Source organism: Micropterus salmoides, unplaced genomic scaffold (genome assembly GCF_014851395.1).
Source record: "Micropterus salmoides isolate LMB-PRFRI ecotype aquatic unplaced genomic scaffold, ASM1485139v1 Ms_hic_scaffold_2, whole genome shotgun sequence".
In the NCBI taxonomy this organism is placed as follows: Eukaryota; Metazoa; Chordata; class Actinopteri; order Centrarchiformes; family Centrarchidae; genus Micropterus; species Micropterus salmoides.
In genome coordinates, this window is record NW_024041150.1 from 7,372,426 (window position 1) to 7,393,139 (window position 20,714).

At 39.4% G+C, this 20,714-nt stretch overlaps 1 protein-coding gene across 2 annotated transcripts in view; it reads right to left on the reverse strand.

Annotated features, from left to right (window-relative positions):
* LOC119911377 (G-protein coupled receptor 4-like) overlaps window positions 1–20,714 on the reverse strand; it is a 286,949-nt gene that overhangs the window by 229,508 nt on the left and 36,727 nt on the right. The window lies entirely within an intron of this gene.

Here is a 20,714-nt window from a genome sequence, read left to right on the forward strand (position 1 = left end):
CCGTTCATATGGATTTGGCAAAGGTATAATGTACATTTTCTCAACTATTTCGACAACAATGCATTTCATTGTTATCATATCAGGCCAGATGGCACTGAAGTTTCCAGTCTTCTTTACCTCATTTATGAAAGTATTTATTTGTGAATCTTTACATAAAGGTCTGCTGGATTGAGCAAGTACCTCAACTAAAACACAGCAATGTTTGGTACATGCACAAGATGCAGGGCTTTGATGTGTACACTTTTGTTTAAAAATGACTAAGTCATTAATTAAACACAATGTTCCATCATTCAAGCATGCAGCACTGTTGTATCTTTTCTTTAGTCTGTCATACTTATGACTGTGATACAGAACTCCATCAACCAAAAAACGGTTGTAGGACCAGAGGCAGTAACTTAGATTTCCACATAACTGAGTAATGGCAAGCCTATATGAAGCTGTGATATTTCTTGCAAAGGGGGATGCCCAAAACCCATGACACTTTCATTTAGTACTTCACATTTTTCTGTTCTTCTCTTATTAAAATAGTTTTTCAACAAATGATTGAACCTTTGCACTTTTGATAGTATGCTTTGCCTTTTCTATTCTCTCCACAACAGAAATTTTCTAGCTATTTGTGAAGGAACATACTGTGATCCATGAAAATACTTCAATAGAGTCCCCATATTGGATTCAAAAGCTTGGTGTTGCCCATAATGGACCCCAGTGTTTCACACTGTGTGATGTGTGTGAGCAAGTGTATGTTGAAAGTCATGTGGTCTTTCCCGTATAGTCTTTGAAATTCAATGACAAATTTTTTAAGAGCCAGTTCTGACATCAGGATGCTTCTAGTCTTGATCTTATCCTGTAGTAATGTATATATGCCAAACACCAATAGGAACAAATGATTCCAAAATCTGTATGCCTTTCAGTACAGGCAGAGCATAAAAGAGTAGAAATGCTCGCCAATCGGCCGCTTTCCAGAACTTCCTTTCACTCACTGACCTTGGTGTCCTAGTTATCTCAACAGGAGGTTTTATTTTTACAAGTCGCAAATCAACCTCTTCACTTTGTTTGCCAATGTACCAGGGGGTTTCACTGTTTGTTGTATCAAACCACAACGTAGTCAGTTGCCGAGTGACTCCAAGGCACACATTGTGTTGATATTCAGGAATGAAACCATTGATCATTTGGAAGTGACAAAGCTTCATTAAAGGAGATGGCCCTTTGACTCCAAACACTGGCTCATTCACTGTAGCTGACATTGCATGACTGAAATGATCTCTCTCCTTTCGAAGTGGGGGTTCAGGTCGATCATATGGATAGGATTTACCACCTTTGTGATAGCAAAAGTCACAGCCGTAAAAGCCATTAAACTGCTTTGTGTTTTGAAGCAATGGACGAGCCATCAAATCAGAGCTACAAAGCAGCACAAACACTTTGGATACATGATTGTTTCCCTGTACGTCTTGCCATTCAATCCCTTCAGTCTCTAATAATGAGGCCTCTTTAACAAATGGTGTTAGTAATGTTAACATGGATGGTTTACTTGGGCCAAACCATAATGCTGACATCAGAATATGCTTTTTCCTCACTTCTGGTCCCAGTTCAATTACCTGACACTGAATTAGCCAAATGCTGCATTTAGAACTTTTAAACACTGGTGCGCCATCACAATTCCAAATAAGCGTCAAGTCATCTTTTCCAAGAATGCCACTGTCACATAAATTTTGATACTCTTCACCAGACTGTATGTCAGAGAGGACCGCAAATGTTCTAGTTTTTTCATTAAGACTGACACCATGCTCTTGCAGAAGTTGCTTAATCTGTGCATACAGGGGCAACACAATATATTCATCAAATACTGTGTTGCAAGAGTCACATTGGGAGGGACAGTCTGTGCTAATGCCAAAGTATTTAAAACAGCTTTCACAATAAAAGTGAACTTCAAATTTAGATGAACTTCCAAATTCTTTGTGGAAAATGTAATGTGAAGATGGGATCAGACCTGGAAACATTATGTTAAACATTTCCAGTAAGTGTGTAAGTGCCTCGCCGGTTAAATTGTGCCGTAACAGATAGGACATCAGCATCAATACACTTTCCCCTTTTGAAAGAGGTGCACCAGGATACAAGGGCTTGTCACCAGTATCTGCTGTGTCTTCACTGACCGAGAGAGAGAGAGAGAGAAAGAGAGAGAGCGAATCAGGACTATCAGTCTAGCACACTGTGTTTAATTTTAGCAAATGTAATTTTCTTGAAATGCTTGCCATGGATTATAACAAAACTGATAATACTTTCAACATATCCTATCAAGCTGCAATCCCAAAAGAAAGAGTAGCTACTAGGGCTGGACGATATGGACAAAAATGTTATATATAAAAAGTTGCATATCTTTCAATATCGCTAATTATCACGGTAAGTATCAAATCATTGTTTCTTTTGATTTGTGCTCCTGAGTGAAAGTTGAAGAAACCTAATGGTTAATTGTGGTTTAAACTCTTCTTTATGGTCAACACGAGGCCAGACAGTGGATCAATTCACAATTCTGAGGTAGAACCATCCATCCATCTGTAAGGTTTGGCCCCATGGTGGAAGGAGGAGACATGGACATGAGTTCTTCACCTGGTGCTTCAATTTATTTTTAAACCAGATGCGTGGAAAGTGCAGTTGTGCAAGTGAGGTATTGTAAAAATATATCAAAAATTAACAAAAACAAACAACGAGAAAACTAAGTATATACTATTCAAATCATCATTACAAACTGAGATTACACAAAACAAAACCTATATCAGCCCTGACTATTGGGCTCCAGCACATGTGCCCTTCCAGGCCCAAGCTGTTCTCTCTCCAGGGGGCCTCTGCCTCCTTCCTTTATACCAGAAGCCCCTCCTACAAGACAAACCAAAGTTAATTGACAATCAATTAAACAGCATTATGTTATCTCAACCATCAAACACATCTCTGGCTACATCACCACACAACAAATCAACTAGAAAACCAGAAATGAAATGTTACCGGCTAAACAAAAGCTTCTCAAAAGAGCAACTTTAAGATACTCCCATACACCCCTCTGTACTGGCTCACACTTGGACCATTCCAGGTCTTCTCCCTATAAATGACTCCACACTCCATCATTTCCTGTTTGCCCCTTCGGCCCAGATCCCTGCTTGATGAGGAGAACAGATGAATAAAACAAACACTTGAATGACCTTGGGTAAATCCCATAAGCTAAAATAAATTACTTGAAATGAACTGTGTATGTGTTGTATTTATCCAACCATGATTTCAACTCTTCTGACCAGTACTTATATGAACTGACATGAAATGACAGGCCATGTGTCCATTGATGCTAGCCCATATGCTAAGGGTAACCGTCCTATGCTAATGCTCAGCTAAGATTAGCTTAGCATGCCAAGACCAACACTGCTGACTTCAATGAAGGCATGGGGTAGCCCCATGACACCATCATCAACCACTTATCCTGCGTACAGGGTCACAGGGGGAAGCCAATCCCCGCTGACATTGGGCGAAAGGCGGGGTCCACCCTGGACAGGTCGCCAGTCCATCGCAGGGCCACACATAGACAAACAACCAAAGCTCAACGCTCAGTCCTTTTTCTTTAACAAAATAAACATCTTAATAAAAAAATAAGTCCTAATTCGTTTATGATTTAAGTAAACAAAATGAACATTTGTTATATTGTTATTGAAAAAAGTACATTGCGATAACTATAGTTTTATTGACCAGCCCTCTTAGCTATCTGTGTGTGTACCTATACGTTAAACTTTTGTAGAGCCTAATTACCCATACATGATGTGACATCAGTCCTAATGGTGGCGAAATATCCTTACTAGTTCTCTTCCATACAGCTGCTGTCATCACTCAGTTTAAAGTGCTCCCACAAAGCTAAGGGCTTCATTGTTTTCCCTTTGATGTGAGCTGGAGTGTTACGTTCACTGCTGTCAGTGGAGATCAGGCCCGTGGAAAAAAACTCGAATGTTGAACGGTCGAGTATTTGGAACCAGCCCTACTGAATTCCACATTTACACACAGTGTTATATTTAAAATAGAATAGAGAGCCTTGCACTACTTCCTGGTTCCTCAACTCTACTTCACACAACTATAAAATAAGGTGTCAAATAATGTAACAAAATCCTAAAACATGATTTCTAGGTGATTTAGACAGAGCAAATAGCTTTCTATCTATCCATGGGAAATAGCTAGCCCATAGCTATTTTATATTGACTATTAATGCACTCATTTCATGAACCGGACTTTTTTACATAAGCTGTTACACTAACTACTAACACCATGTCATTGAACCACTTACTACATACCTCAGAAAATTCAGATGTGTTTTCTCCACTAGTGTTGCCCTCCATCAAATCTTCACTGTCCACATCGTTTTCATCTTCACTCCTTGCAGCATCAAGCATGTTTGCTTTGGAATCTGATCGGTCATGCTCGTTCTGCAGGTTAACAACGTAAAAAGATGACTTGAAAGACTTAATTTAAAGGGTAGGCATTTATTTAGTAAAGATAAAAACTGTGCAATGCACATTTGTGTATTTACCTCTTCGATGTCAGTATCCAACAGGCTACTTGTGGAGGAGTTTTCATTGTCCACTTCATAATCTTTGCTGCCACTGGCTTGGTGCATATTAGGAGAATGCCAGGAGTGGGAGAATGGAGTTAGGGTGGCACTGGACAAAAAGTAATAATGTCAACATAGACAGGGTACATCCTCTGAGAAGCATGAATGTGCTCACCAATTTGCAGTCGGCCCAGCATTGTCGCCTTGGAGCAATAGGTTGGAAAGAACACATAATAACCAGTGGGGCTAAAACTGTGTAATTATGTATTTACCTCTTGAATATCAGTACCCAACAGCCCAGTTGTGGAATAGTCTTCATTGTCTACTTCATCCTCTTCATCTTCACTGTTGGATGCATTCCTCATGTCATCTTCTGTGTTTACTCCATCTCCTTTATTGTTGTTCTAAAGGTTAACAAAGGAAAAAACATAAAGGGTAAAATGCCAAGGAACATTTCAAGAAATGACAGGCTTGTCTTGTACCACAATTAATAGATATTAGATATTACTGTTTATGTGCAGGAAACTGTGATATGAGAATAATGGTAAACATCTATTTGACAACTTGAGGACAAAAGTGGAATGCTTATAAATATGTCTATATTTATTTAATGAGGTAGCTAGGTCTGAAAAAAATCCAATTTTGATCAGCAGGAAATTTAATTCTAACCTAGATAATAAATTATTAGTTTTATTCATTTATAAAGTAAAAATACCAAACATTAGCTGGTTATAGCTACACAAATACTAAGAATTATTTGCATTCCCTTCTTTCATATAATTATAATATAAAAAAAAAAAATGTAAAAGCCTTTTCTGGCTGCTGATCTGATTCAGGAAGCTATTTGAAGAGATCATTATAGGCACTGGGAACTTCTGGTGGGTGTTTGTCATTACTTTAACATTGAAATGATTCATCGACCATGACAATATTAGTTGCAGTGTCAGCCTGATCATCATTCATACTGACCACATTTAGGTAACTGTCATCACCATCCTCATTATTTGAACTTGAACTGCCATCTTCTTGGCTTCTCTGCATTTGAGAGACAAAGAGACGTTTTAGTCATATAGCTATTTGTAACGTTACTGTTTGTAGACACTTCATTATGCATACATTTAAAATGAAGCCTCATCTTGATAGATTAGCGCAAGACCAGCAGTAAATTACAAGTGTCCTGTGTAATCTGATTTATAATAAAAGTGGTCCAAAGTAACTTACCTTTGCATTCCATCTGAACTTAGTTCTCCTTGGTACTGCGTCTGTGCCGCGCAAGTATCTTTTGTAAGGTCCTAGATGTTTTGCCATTAATTCGCGTGTTGTGCACGGCTAAAAACATCTGCTGTTAACGTCAAACTGGACCGAGAGGTGGCCATATAAAAATGAGGTAACGTTAGCCAACTACAGAAGCAAGCTAAATCTCCCGCTTAATCCCAACATGCTTTTCGATGCAGTCGCGCACCTCTCGCGATAGCAGGCCGTGCGATCCGTTTGCACCGTTTGGGTCGTTTGCGTCAAAGAGCTGTGGTTCGCGCGCATCTCACCCGACGGTACAGCATCTTTGATGTTAACTAACGGTCGCGGTTGCCAAAAACAAACATAATTGTCAGTGATAACATTAATTATCCTCCACGATGGCATTTGCGATATATTATTTCAAGGACAAAACCGTGGAAGTTGGAAAAATTGATTGGATGAGTGTTGAAGACCAGCAAAAATCTTCAAAAATGGTCTCAGAGTGCCCCAAACTGGAGGATGAAGATGGATGGATAAATGTTAAGTGGAACAAAGGCAGAAAAAAGAAAGATGGTCCGGCCTTTTTTCCTGCTAAGGTGTTAATGCTCGGGGGTAAGTTTGCTAGCACTTAATCTGTCACCTAGCTTAATGTTAATGGTTAACTTCAAGGATTAGCATAACTGGGTTTGTTTTGTGTTTTTGGATACTAATAATTTAAAATTGTGGATAATGTTAATTTAATTATAGGCAGAGCTTAAAGACATAGCCCAAAGACCCAGTCGGGATTTTAATTTGCTCAGTGTAATTTACACAAACTCTTTTCACAGACAACTACAGTGACCTTTGCAAGAAGAGGGAGGAATTCATAAAGGGTGAAGACATCTGGAACCAAACACTCAAGAGGAAGACAAAGCCAAACAGTAGGTGGATGAAGGATGTGGAAGAGGAGGACAAAAGGCCAACAAAACAGGTAAGTTAAGTTAGTTTCCTTACTCAATATTGATGTGAAGAAAACTTAAACTGAAAAGCAAAAGCATATTTAAATGTAATCAAGTTTTAGCATCTTAGTTTGCCATTTTTATGTCACTAATTACAAGTAATGCCATTTGTTTTTTTCACTTTTATGATTTCTTTATGGTAGATGCTTTATGATAGTTATGAAAGTTTGTAAATGTGGTAATATTTGATTTAAAACTAGAAGTATTTCACCATTTCTGATAAATAAACATTTGTGATTCTTGTTTAACTGATATTTATTGATGGGGGGGTACATCATCACAACCTTTAAACCCTCAGAATTTAAACAATAATTAGCCAATATTAGCCTCAAATCTCTCTTTGTTTGTTTTTAGAATCACTGTTATTGCACATACATGCTATTCATAGTTTTCAAGTGATGTCACATTTCATGAAAAACGCTCCCTTGGAGAGCAAAACTGACGTTATTTTTCACTGCCTGCCAACCAGGAAGCAAGTGATGCACTGTTACTATGAGTTTTTCACTTTTGCGTTGCCAAAATGCTGGATGGTTGTTGTACTTTCTGATGCACAAATCGAGGAAAACACAAGCCCGAGCTGTGTTAGGTGAGGGATTCCCCACAATGTAAACGAAAACATTACCGCAGTCGAGCGGCAGCAGGGACCTGGCGCTTTTTAACGATAGAAATATGGCAGCGGATGCTGGAACATGGATTGGAAGTGCCCAATACTTGCAGTTTGTGTTCGTAGCTTTCTTTTTGAGTTGAGTTAAGAGATGATCCAAATAAATGTAACTGCTTTTGCGGAGTCTCTAAGGGGGAGTCGCGGCGTGAGCCGTTGTGTTGGTCTGTTGTTTTGCCCTCCAGGTACCGCAATTGATTGAAGACCTGAAGAAGGAGCTGGTGGCTAAGCGAGCATCAAAATAAAGCAACATGAAATTTTTAAAGGAACAATATACCCACAATGAAAATAATAAAATATATTTCTTTCTATTTCCTCCTGATTACTTGGCAACCATCATCTGTTGAGTTTTAAAAAGTTACAACAAACTTAATGTACTCCAGTGTTTCAGTGCTTTCTTCAAATGTAAACCTGCTGGGTTTTAGGCCAGACAATTGCATTAGAATGTTGATTAAACCATTGTTTGTATCCTCTTTGTAATGTAAAGAAAACTGACACCTCTTTGTTTAGTGCCAGAAGGACAGTTTTTCGACTGTTTCATTGACACTTAAGACAGGGTGTCAACCATTTTGTAGACAAGCCCTGTTGTTCTCCATGATTAGTTTAGAGCAAAAGACTGTTTATTCCTGTAGATTGAAGGGGGTTTCACGTCTGGGAATTGGCGCTCTTTTGTTCGACCAAAAGTACCATAGAGCAGTAAGGTACACCCTTCCTAATTGGGTGACGAAGAAGTAACCAAATGACCAATGGCTTTGGTCCTGAGCCATTTGAAGGAAAAGACCCGCCCATATACCTGGAGGATATTAACAATTAGTTTTGTGAGAATCAGGAATGTAAGCTGTAAATCTGAAAAGAGGAACAACTTTCCAGTCCACTGCAGTGTTATTTGTTTGTTCTGTAATGCCATCTCTTTATTCACTAATTTTTGTAATTAAATCTTTTTGTTAATTTTCATTGGACTGAGCCTCTCCTTTCTCAAAATCTGAAAAAACGCAACACATCCTAATGTAATGGAGTTAAATGGGTACGTGTTTGTTGATTTCAAAGCAACCAAAGAATACCGGCCAGATAGAAAAATAAAAAAATCTTTGCATCACTAAAAGTCAAAGCCTGAAAATGGCAGTTTCGTACACTTAACTTAAAGACAGTGACATTAAAGATTGCCAGTCAATTTGGACCAACACCTTCATGTTGCCTAATGGGTGAACGCTGACAACATTCCCCCAGTATCCACTAAGTCATATAAATTGGAAGGTTTCCTTGGTTCATTACATATTAGTGAAAGCCTTCGAAAAAAAGCACAAAATTGTCAAAAAATTTTCCTATTTTTTTTTATTAAATATAATCAGATGGCATAAAAAACTCTTAACATGTCTTATATTAATCTTGCTGAAACCTGCAGACAATCTAAGCTTTTGCACCCTGGTCTTATAATCATTTATATCTTCATTCTTTTAACAGAGCTTCCGGTAGTAGTAACAAAGTTGAAAGAAGTAATTGAAAAAGTCACACACCAGACCTCAACTTCTGCATCCAACTGGTCAACACCAACAGCATCTGTAGACTCACCAGCTTCTGCATGCGTTTCTCCTGAAGTGGTGTCTGATATGGTAACTAAATCTCATACATACCAAGGAGGTATTCCCACTTTTCCCACTGGAAAGGTTAATGTCAATGGAGACACTACACAGCCATGTGGCAAGGTTCTCCATTGCGTGGCACAGTAGCATTTTGCACTCTAATTCATGTTTTTTATTGGGAAATAAAACACCTCCCAGATTTCCTGTCTTGTCAGGGAATAATAACTTGGTTAATATGCACACTGCAGTGTTGATGAATACATAGATTTCCCGGGGAATGTGTATGATTGTATTTTCATAACTTTGTTGTGTAAAAACAATGTTAGACCAGTTACAATCTAAGTGATCACTCTGTTATTTTGCAGGTGTCTCTTGTGCCAGGCTCTGATGTCAAAGTCCCTAGCTGAAAGCTTAACTGTCTGCGGACTGCAAATCCATCGGTCTACATAGGGGACCTTGCTGTGCTTGTCTACGGCAGGGAAACACTGTCCCATTCAAGTTTGACGGGGAGACAGTCTGGGGCACACAAAGACATGGAATCCAAGCCACAACTTAATAACACAAAACTTGAAGCTATAGTTGGTGAGTGCATTTAATTAAAGGAAAATTTCATTAAAAATAAATTCCTAAGCATTACTCATACAGTTCTTTTTCCAAAATGACTGTAGTGTTCCATGTTGAAAAGAACATTTAGTTTTGTGGTTCCTCTGCCATTTAACAGGGCACAAACTAGAGGAGTACAACCTCTTTGTGGGGAGCTAGTGACCCTACATGTGTGTTTATACTGTTTGTTGAACTGGACATCCAAAACAATATTTGTTTAAAACTTTGATTTGTAGAGAAAAAAACTATTTTCATTCCCGAGTTTTACCTTGTGTTCATGTATAGTTCGCTGGTTGTGTACATGCAAGTTAACATCAAGTCTGCATGCTTAAAGTACAGTTAATGGTTTATTTCAAGTATAAATACTATAAGCTAATTGGAAACTTAGTAGTATACTTTAAATGCAGAAACTAAAGAAGTACAACCTGTTTGTAGGTAGCTAGCTATGTGTTCGTACTGTGTTATCCTTTGTTTGAACTGGACAATATTTGTTTGAAAACTTTGATTTATAAAGTAAATGACTATTTTGACTCCTGAGTTTGTCTTGTGAATATTTGTATGTGTAGTCCACTGGTAGAGTGAGTTAACATCAAGTGTACATAAAGTACAGTAAAAGGTATATTTCAAGTATAATACTAATATGTAAGTAGTAGTCTAGTAGTATACAGCACAAAAATAATATATAAATAGTAAACTATAAGTATGATGTTAAGTTCACTGAAAGAAAACTTACAAGTACACTATTAAAATTATTAAACTAGTAGTTTACTGAGTAGTATACTTAAAACTGTACTTTCATAAACTACAAATCCAGGCTAGAAGTATATAACTAGTAAACTAGCAGTATATCTATAAGTTCACTTGTAGTACAACTGCAGTACAAAATAAAACTTGGATGTAAACTAGTTGTGAACTCAAAGTTTACCACTCTTACACGTATACTTAAAAGTATACTTTTATATACTAAAAAGTGGGCCAATTTAGTCCCAAGAAGTATTAAATTAGTATGTAAAGTATACTTGGGAAATATACTTGAACGTTACTTAAGTTTACTTTAAAATAAAGTTGAAGTACACTTTATTTTGATTTTGGCCTCTGTGTGTTGCTGCAGAATGGACAGCAATGATATCAGCAGTCCATCAGTATGAATGATGACAACATTTCCACAGTCAGCTTCATGTAGGCAGAGAAAGAGGGAGAGAGAGAAAGGGGAGGAAACAGGAGGAGAAATGGAGGCCAATAGAAAGGATAGAGACGAGACAGATCCTGTCATCTACTGAGACCATTTCCAATAAGACACCTAACTGTAGAGAACAGGAAGCACTGTTTGGACTCTGCTGTGGGAGAAGTGGCTGCTGGGAAATGTTTTGGTCAACTTGCTCTGGTTCACTGTGATGGCTTCAACACATGGAAATAAAATGTGTTTTATTAGTTTGGAGCTGGAAGTTGATGTCTGTCATTATTCTCCTTTAATCCCAGAAGCAAAGCAGATATTATTTTAGATGAACTGTGCTCATTCTAGCCGCCTCGCTGTCTTCTTCCTAAATCTTTATTTGGACTGTTGTTTGGATGTTTAACACAGGGAGAGCATCTCAACACGTCTTTAGCACTTTGTACTTTTTAAGTGTAATTTCTGCTGTTTTAGTGGTAGGCATGCTGCTGTTTAGGATGGGATTCAGAGCAGCTGTTTTGCAGCAGCTGTTGTGTTTTTGGCAATCTGGAGAAAATCTTAAACCACAGTTTCTATGAAATTGTACATTTTCTGGAAATCCAATAAAAATCAGTTTGTAGTCCAAACTGTGAATGTTTGTCTTTGAGCAACTCAGTGAATTAAAAGCTGACAAATGAAGGTTCAACAAAATCTCTGCTGGTTGACAAATCTCTGTTGTCTATATGAACATAAAGCCCAACCTGCTGTTAGCAGGGAGGCATCCTGCACTTTCTGACCAAATGAGGTTTCCTCACAGCTCTTAAAGCTTTCAGACTTTTTTAGATAATAATTTGGGGCAGAAATGATAAAGTGTGACAGGGACAGTCACAACAGATCAATATCTAATATGAAACTAAAACTCTGTAGACGGAGGTCTGGTGAGTCATTGTTTATTAACAAATAACAAAAAACTTACAGTTCAGCGGTGAAGGTGGCAGTCTGAGATGAAGAAACAATAATCCAGAAAAACAGTGAGCACAGACACAGGAAGTGAAACAACACAAGGGGAAGAAAAACTGCAAAATAAAACAGGAAACCAGAAACACAAACACCAAAAAATCAGCTTGATTAATATGTGTGTGTTTTCTGACACTGTTTGGATAAAACCAACATCAGTTTCTCCTTTATCAGTAGAAAGACATATTGTTTATTGGTTTATTGTTCAAGTGAAACGTTTTCTCTCATTCCTCCACTTTGACTGAGCCTGTGGGACTTTCAGCAGGACATCAGTGAGCTGTTTTACTGCTCGGACTGCTGCTATATTTCCTGTAAACCACCAGATGGCAGTGTGCCGGCTGAGTTCGCTGCCCACAAGCTTCAAATCTTTTCTCAGCACAAACCAGAGGAAAGCCCACAAGCTGCATGAAGCTCTGCTCAGCCCACACTGGTTCTGATGGTCCAGGTCAGTCTGCTTTAGCTAGTTACTATAAAACAAAGAAGAAAAAGGCCCATAAACAGCTGTAGAACCTGGAGACAATAGTATAGTAAAATACTTTTGTGAATACCTGATCTCGACGGAAACTGTTTCTCCCATCCCATAATCCTGTCCCTGTCCTGCCATCACTGGCTTGGTTTAAAAAGACATATTGTAGGTTATGTTTCCTGCAGGGTGTCTGCGGGGTCTTAAAATTTTGTTGGTTTTAAGGGCTAAGACCCACAGACTCTCTGGACGCTTCGGCACGTGCCCGGCGTGCCCCTCCCGGCAACGCCCTAAGAATCGACCAGCGCAACAAAGTCTTTGTTTTGCTTGAAGCTACACATGCGAAGTGCCGCGACATCGATTTATCCCTCATTTCCAGCAACTTTACTTGTTTTATTTTCTTTCTTTTGTTTTGTTAAAAGTTATCAGTCCGTTAAGTTACACTGATCTAATTCAGGAACGACCAAGTTCCCTTTTAAGCTTTTTCGTCGAGCTAACTTCACCGAGGTAAGACCAGCCACGTGGACTCGCCAGTGGCAACGAAGGACACCTGAAAACAGCTGAATTGCCAGACGGAAGACGGCCAACCCTTGAGGTTTTTCTTCAATCAGACACAGAGAACCTTGGAGAATGCCCTAGCAAAAAGCCAGGATCGGGCAGCTAGTGTGGGACACGTGCAACAGGCCAAAGCAGGCCGCTGACAAGCAGTAAGACCAAACAAAGCATTCTGTGATCAGGGATGTCAAATAGTGTTAATATTGTCTTTTTAACTCCTAAACTCATAGCTTACTATCATTAGTCTCCTCTGCCGTATGAGTCAAATGCTTCCCACAATCGAACCTCCATTCTCATTGTTTATTTCTCTGATGTATTTAACCACCTTTTTATGTCACCTTAGTTAGTTAATAAATTAACTGTAACCAAGGAATTGTGTGTATTGCCTACTTCTGAGTCCCTGCCAAGAGAATTGACCCTTTAGATATGAGACTGACTGATTTGATTTAAGATAACTGAGTGATTATTAACTAACTGATCACTGGTTAGTAATAGTATAATTATTAAAAGCTACCTAGAGGTCCGGAGACTCAAGGTTAATAACAACTCCGGTGGTGCCCCTTTCGAAACGAGAGCTTTTCATGGATTGATGTTTTCTGAATATTAAAATTCATAATTGGGTATTAATTCTCATAAATTTATTAAAATTAATAGCTAGTTTTAGACATGCCACATTTAGGAAGAGGTGGATCATGTTGCTCCCGACTACCTTATCAACCTTCTCATTGCTGACCTGATTCAGTTCTGCTGCATGATTGTTCATGTGGCGCGACCTGAGAATGTGAAGATCTCTCTCATCTTCTCTGTAATTTACATCTTTGCTCTGATTGCCAGTATTTACTTCATGGTCTGCATCGCCCTGGGAAGTGTCGGATCGGAAATAAGGACCGGCCGGGCCAGTGGAAGGCCTGGTCCCTACCCTAACCAACGTATTAAACTCAATAAAATTACTCTATTAGATTTCTTCTTTAGTCAAAAACTGCATAGTCAAAGACTTCACTGGAGACGGTCAAGAGTCGGTGCAAAAGAGTTTATTCCAATAAAGGACAGATAAACCCGAGTAACATCCCTGCAGGTCTCAGGATGGAACTGAGCTGGTGGTCAGCGAACATCGCCTTATATTCACCTTAAGCTCCACCTTCTCTCCTCCTCCCAGGTGGGCGTTACACCTTAACTCCACCTACATTGTTCACTGACCACTCCTCTCCTTTGGTGAATTTCTTATCCTCTGCTGCCATCTAATGGTCGTTTTCTCGTACTGTTTTACCAAATTAACCCTTTTACTAATGTCACAATTTCCACCTTTTAGCTATTTTTATGCATACCTATTATTACAATTTATCCTTCTTTATATTTTTGACATTACTGGACTAGAAATTCACCAATATGTTTCAACTTCAGTCCCACCGTATTTTTTAAAAGTTATACAGGCATAGTTTGACACCATTAAAACTTAAACACTTACAATTGTATTTTTTTAAAGAATTAATAAGGAATAACATATTTGATACATGCATAACATGATTCAATATAGAAGTACATGATTCAAACTTTACACTGAAAGAACAACAACAGTGGTCAACAGCTTTAGCCTGCGAAAGATGAAACATGTCTTTCTAAATATAACGGAGAAGCTTGTGGTGGTTTAATTTAAACCCAGGTCTCTCACACAAAAGGCATGTGTCTAAGAAACTGAGCCGTCACCAACCACCTTCAGGCTGATGTTGTGGTTTGGGGTTTTTGGGTTTGTGTTTCTTGTTTCCTGTGTTATTTTGTAGCTCGTCTTCCCCTTGTGTCATTGTCTTGTTTTACTTCCTGTGTCTGTGCTCACTGGTTGTCTGATGTGCATCACATGAGCCTCTTTGTCTTCACCCAGAAAGTGGTGATCGAGTTTGCAGAAGTTTCTGGTAGTAAACTACATCCAGTGGAATGTACTAAGGCAATTCATGACGAGATCAGACACATTAGACAAGCAAGATTTCTGAGTAAAGGCAAGATGTTGATTGGAGCAGTCAACAGCAACAGGAGTGCCATTTAAAAGTCCCGTTCCTGGGGCTAATCGTAAGGTTAGAGGAGTGATTAGTGGAGTTCATTTAGATATTGGTTTTGAAGAAATTAAGAAAGAAGTTAAAGGAGATAGAGTCACGGCAGTGAAACGTCTTCCTACTAGATATCAGGGGAAATTAGTTGACAGTCTCTGTTCTACTGTAATTTGAGGGAGACCTGCCACAGAAAGTAATGATTGGCTGCATGAATTGGGCGTGTGGCAGATGAGAGTAAATCTAAGCCAAGGTGTGCTGGAGAACATGAGAACATAGTGCTGCTTATCAGGGATGTGAAGTTCAAAAAAGAGCAAAAGATATTCAGAGATACAAAATAAAGTATCATATGCTGAAGCAGCAAAACAAGTCTCATTGGCAGTGACAGCGGATTCTCAAGCAATTGGTCCAAACACCTTCTCAGCAAACGACTTTCCTAAAGTACCACAAATGCACGAGTGCCAGAAAGTGTTGACCTAAGTGTGCAGTTAAAGGCGATACTCTGATAGTGGATAAGTTAGTGGGGGGTGCCACCTTTATTAAAGAAGGAATGTCTTATGGGACAGTAGCAATGAACCACAGTACTGATTTAGAGGTGTAGAGGTAGAGGATTTGTATAATCCATGTAAAAGAATGAAGAGTTTGATCAAGGACACAAAATAATATGGTGGGGGATTTTAACGCTCATAATACACTTTGGGGTGGGAAAAATACAGATTAGAATGGATTAATTTTGGAGGAATTAATTGAGGATAAAGGTTTGGTTTGTTTAAACAATAGACAAGGTACAGGGGTCAGTGTAAGTAATGGAGTGGAGTCAGCGTTAGATCCAACATTGGTGTCCAGTGAATTAGCTAGTGGCAGTAAATGGGACGTGCAAAGTGATAATAGTATTGGAAGTGACCATTTTCCAATTGGAATTCATTTTGAGGAAAATCTCATGATTGAACTTGATGGGGTTGGAACAATTCGCCTTACACTAAAACAGCAAGGGAAACGTACATACCCAAAAGATAAGGTTACAGGCTGAGCTGATCCCTGCTGAGGAGATTACAGTCAGCAGCCAGGGCCCTGTTTCAGAAAGCAGCTTCAACAAACTGTAACAAAGTGTAAACCTGAACTGAGTTTTCGGTTCCAGAACAGCTGATCAGAATCAGTTCAGTCTGAGTATGTTGGGCCTGATGGAAGCGCGTGCGTGGGGATGAAAAAAAAGCCTCATCAGTGGAGCTCCGATACTACGATTCACCATGGCAACGGGTAAATAAAGGCAGAGCCTCCATTTTAATCTGGTGGAGCTTGAAATATGAACGCTGCCAACGCATGATTGGCTTTAAAACGCAGGAGTGGAGGATCGATACGTGAACATTATTACATTTTATACAGTGTTGTTCATTCATCATTTACCAAACTGGAATTTCTTTAATGAATGATAAAGAGCTGGAATTCTCCTCCAGCCTGTTACTCATTTTAAACAGCTACAGGCCTGTTTATTCAGCTGGAGCCTGACGGGACTAAATGCCGGTGACAATAACTGAAAATATTAATCGAACAGATTAGACACAGTTTAGGCTCCTCATGGACCTCTGATTGTAAAGTGACAGGCCTATGCCCATTCATAATTTTTTTGCAATTTAAAATGTGTCTAGGTTCAAACTGACGTCTATGTTACATTAATAAATCTTGCTCATTTCGTATTTTATGAAATGCTGTCAAAACACATTCAGACTATCAGCAGAGAATGAAAAACTCCTTTTAAACATGTAGGCCATTTGTTTCAGCCGCACTACAGTCATCCTCAGAAATCTTCACATCATATCCAGCTGATAACTGAGAGGAATGTTCAATCTGTGCGACTACAATATGAAAGGTTACTGTTCACTGATCAGTTTTATACAGCTTAGTTTAAACAGTGATTACTGCAGCACTGTAGCTTATGGTAAGTGTTTTTGTGCAACTGTTGCCAGCCTGACAGCTGCCTTAATGTCCACAGAGTCACTGTGTTATAAAGGACAGTGTAGTCTATAGATTTGATTCTGTGCTGAGGATAAATCCACGATGTCCAAAGAAAACTCTCTGTCCAAACATCGATGACAGATTGATCATAAAGAGTCATGTTCAAGATCATGTTTAGGTAAAAAATAAAAATAAAAACCTAACAGCCTATTTAACCGTGATTTCGATGTTTCAAAAAACGTAACTGTGTTCCAATATGTGCTTTGATATCGACAGTCTGAATGAGGAAATGTCACACTGCCACTTCAGGCTCTGCAGGAGGGGACGAGTCAGAGAAACTCAGCGTTAGTTGAAGTAAACCTCCTCCGATCAGGTCAGGTTCACAGACCTAGAGTTTATCTGATCTCGCTCTCTGAAACCAAAAACCCAGAGTTTTCTTTATCTCGGGCTCAACTTGCTCAGAGTTTTCACTAAACCCGCTTCCTGAAACAGGGCCCTGCTTACTTTCGTTAAACCACCCCTACCTGAACCAGATAAGCAATTATCCTGCACCTGTACACACTTTAAAAAAATATACATTAACGAAAAAAGTCTATATGATGAGTTTCACAGCGTGTATTTGAAGATATACCAGGTTATACCACGCCGGGCAACACTCACAGATATTAGTGGCTGGAGGCTCGGCCGCACTCCGACACATCAAACCAACATTACAGACTTTATCACCATTTCCCACACACATTCAATACACCCTTCAAAACCCCCGATGTGCCAGCAGTTCATTTTCATTCTAACGACTTAAATTGTCCGGATTGAACCAGATGTCCTCTGCGTTAAGAAGAAGAAAACAAAAAGATAGCAGGTGAAGCGTGGCGAGCCGCCGCAGTCAATAAAGTTCCAGTTAATTTATACAACCTCGCCACAGTCTGTTTAGCCGATAAGATGATGCCGCAGTCCAGAAAGGTCCCAACATATAATCCGGCAAAAAGAGTTTCTTTGTTCCTTTGTGGAGTTCGTCTGGCAAACATTACACAGAGCCCACTAAACCCAGACCGCTCCACCTGTTGCACTCCAGAGTTCCCCCCAAACGTCACTTCCCACTCTCCTTTTAAAAGCTCTCCGGTGGCAAAACAATAATGAAGAAAAACACGAAGGAAAGTCCTTTATAGCAATCCGTGATTCCACCACAGGCACATGAAGGAAGAACCAATACACTCAGAGCATGTTAACCAGCACATTCAAATCTGTACCTGAAGGCAGAATAGGTGACTATTACAGGGTTACAAGATGGAAACTGGGGAAAGCAGACTGGAGTAAATTTGCATGTTGTGATGAGGAGTTTAATAGGATTGACATGTCAGGGGAAGTGGCTGAAATAAATGAAAGTATTATCAAAGCTATATTAAATGAGCATCAGGAGCAACTGGAACGAGTATTAGTAAAAAAGAAAGTTAAAATGGTACCACGGTGGAACAAAGAATGTTCTGAAGCCATCAGAGATAGAAATAAAATGTTAAATAAAATGAGAACTGAAAAGAAATCATTCAATGTCAAATTGACTAGATTATGAAAGTGCTCAGTAGTAAGGAAGGTAATCAAAAGGGCAAAAAAGATGTATTGGAGAGAATTCTGTTCAACTATTGGAAGAACATCACCACTAGATAAAGTGTGGGGAATGATTAATAGAATGAGGGGAATCAGGCAAGATAAGGACTTTCCAGAGCTGAAGAAAGGGGAAGAAATAGCTTGTGAGAATAAGGAAAAGGCAGAGATGTTGGTAAAGAACTTTGTTAAGATTCATAGTTCAGATAATTCGACAGAAGAAGGTAAAATCAGAAGACAGCAAACATTAGATAGGTATCCGGAGGTACGTAAACGCTAATCAGAGTCCTCTAGATGAGGCCTTTACCGTGCCTGAGCTGAGGAGGGCTCTGAGTAAGTGTAAAAGAACGGCTCCTGGAAAAGACAATATAAGCTATACTATGATAGAACATTTAAATGGTTCTGCATTGGGTAAAGTACTGGAGTTATTTTACAAGGTTTGTGAGGAGGGTAAGCTTCCAGTAGGGTGGAAAGAATTTAGAAACCTGGGAAAGATTCTACAAATCCAGATAACTATAGACCGATAGCTTTAACTTCACATGTGTGTAAAACCATGAAAAATGAAAATGATCCAGAAGAATAACATATTACTTGAAAAGAAATGAGCAGTGTTTGGAAACGTCTGAGCTTCGGGATCTCGACACAGCGTCGACACGTCAGTATCGAGCGTCCCATCCCTACTACAAAGTGTAGATAAACCCTGTACTTACCAGTTACCAGGCTATCGTAAACCCACAAACTAAGGAAGTGCAAGCAGACGGGAGCACAGTAAAGACGCCAAGCTTATAGACGATAAGTAACAAAGGAAATTGCCAGTTTTGGTTTAACGCATTAAAAGCGTCTTCACTCTCTGCAGAGCAAGCGTAGACTTCACACTGTAACATAAGTTAGACCATGAGTGGATTGATTCTGATATATTATCCGTTTCCTGTTGTTGAAAAGAGCATCGCTTTCTTTTGATGGATATTCGCCTGTTTCTTTTCACATCAGTTACTATGTGTTTTATAGCGCTGTCCGACGGTGAGTCCATAAACAGAAGGTCGCCCGTGAAACTAATCTTTGCTTTCACTCAGCAGCTACCAGCGGTTATTTATTTGGGAACCAATCATTTTTGAGATGCACATGTAGTATCAGGTTAACTGCTGAGGTAGGAACCTTGTGCAGGTGTTGATTGCAGGGAGGAATAATAAAGCCGGGGTTCAACCGACACACTGATGTGGTCCTTGTGTAGAGCCTCCCAGGGGCGTTTCCAGGCTCTTGAAACATTGGGGGCTTAGCCCAGCGCAGAAATCTTTCATGTTTTCACCCCCCACCACCCCTTTGCCACCCAAAGTACGTCTGTAAAGCAACAGTAAATGACCTCTACACAGTAACTCTAACAACTGTCTCATTTTCTGATAATAATTAACACCGACAGTGTTAATTATTATCAGGGTCCTTCACTGATTTTCTGGTGGAAAAGTCTTTATTTTTAGAAGGGGAAGGTCAAAATGTAGGTGTCTGTGACAATTCAGAATAGAAAAATATAATAGAATGTAATGCAGTAATCAGTAGCTCATTCTTTTTTTACCTTAAGTTACTTTTTTTTAATACAGAGATTTCTTCTATATTTACATTGCAGGCTTATTGTGCAAATAAACCTTTCTCGTAGCATTTTTATTCATTAATTAACATTTCTTGGTGCAAGCTATTTTTCAGAACATTTTTAACAAATGCGTTTAAAAAGTGGTGGCTACATGTCCCCAGCGTCCCCACTGTAAATGACCCTCCCTCCCTGCTCCCTCCCTACAGGTTGAGCTACTCCATGCTTACCACTTCACCCCTGCTCTCCTCCTGCTCTCTCGCTGTCCCTCAGCACTGTCACTTTCACTCAGTTTCACTGTCCCAGGCCTCCACCTCTGCCTGGCAGTGGCCCGGGCTCTCCTTTACTCCTTCAAGGTCCTGTGCCTGCATTATGCAGGGTAGGCTATGCAGCTGATGTGAGGCTAGAAGCTCCAGTACCAAACATATCGGTTATTTTCGCCCATTTGGGTTTTTTTTGGCCCACAACACAAGAAACAGCTCGAGCAGAGGGGGAGGGAGTGGGGGCTAGTAAGAGATGTGATTGGGCCAGCCCAATGTCAGTATAGGCATTTGCTTTATGGGCCGATCGTTGGCCCATTTTTAAAATCAGTTAGGCTATATAAATAATAATTTACGTTACATCGGCCCTAAAGGTCCGTCGGCCTACCGGGTATTTGACCGGTAGCCTATGCTAGATTACCCATGAGGATACCCCCAT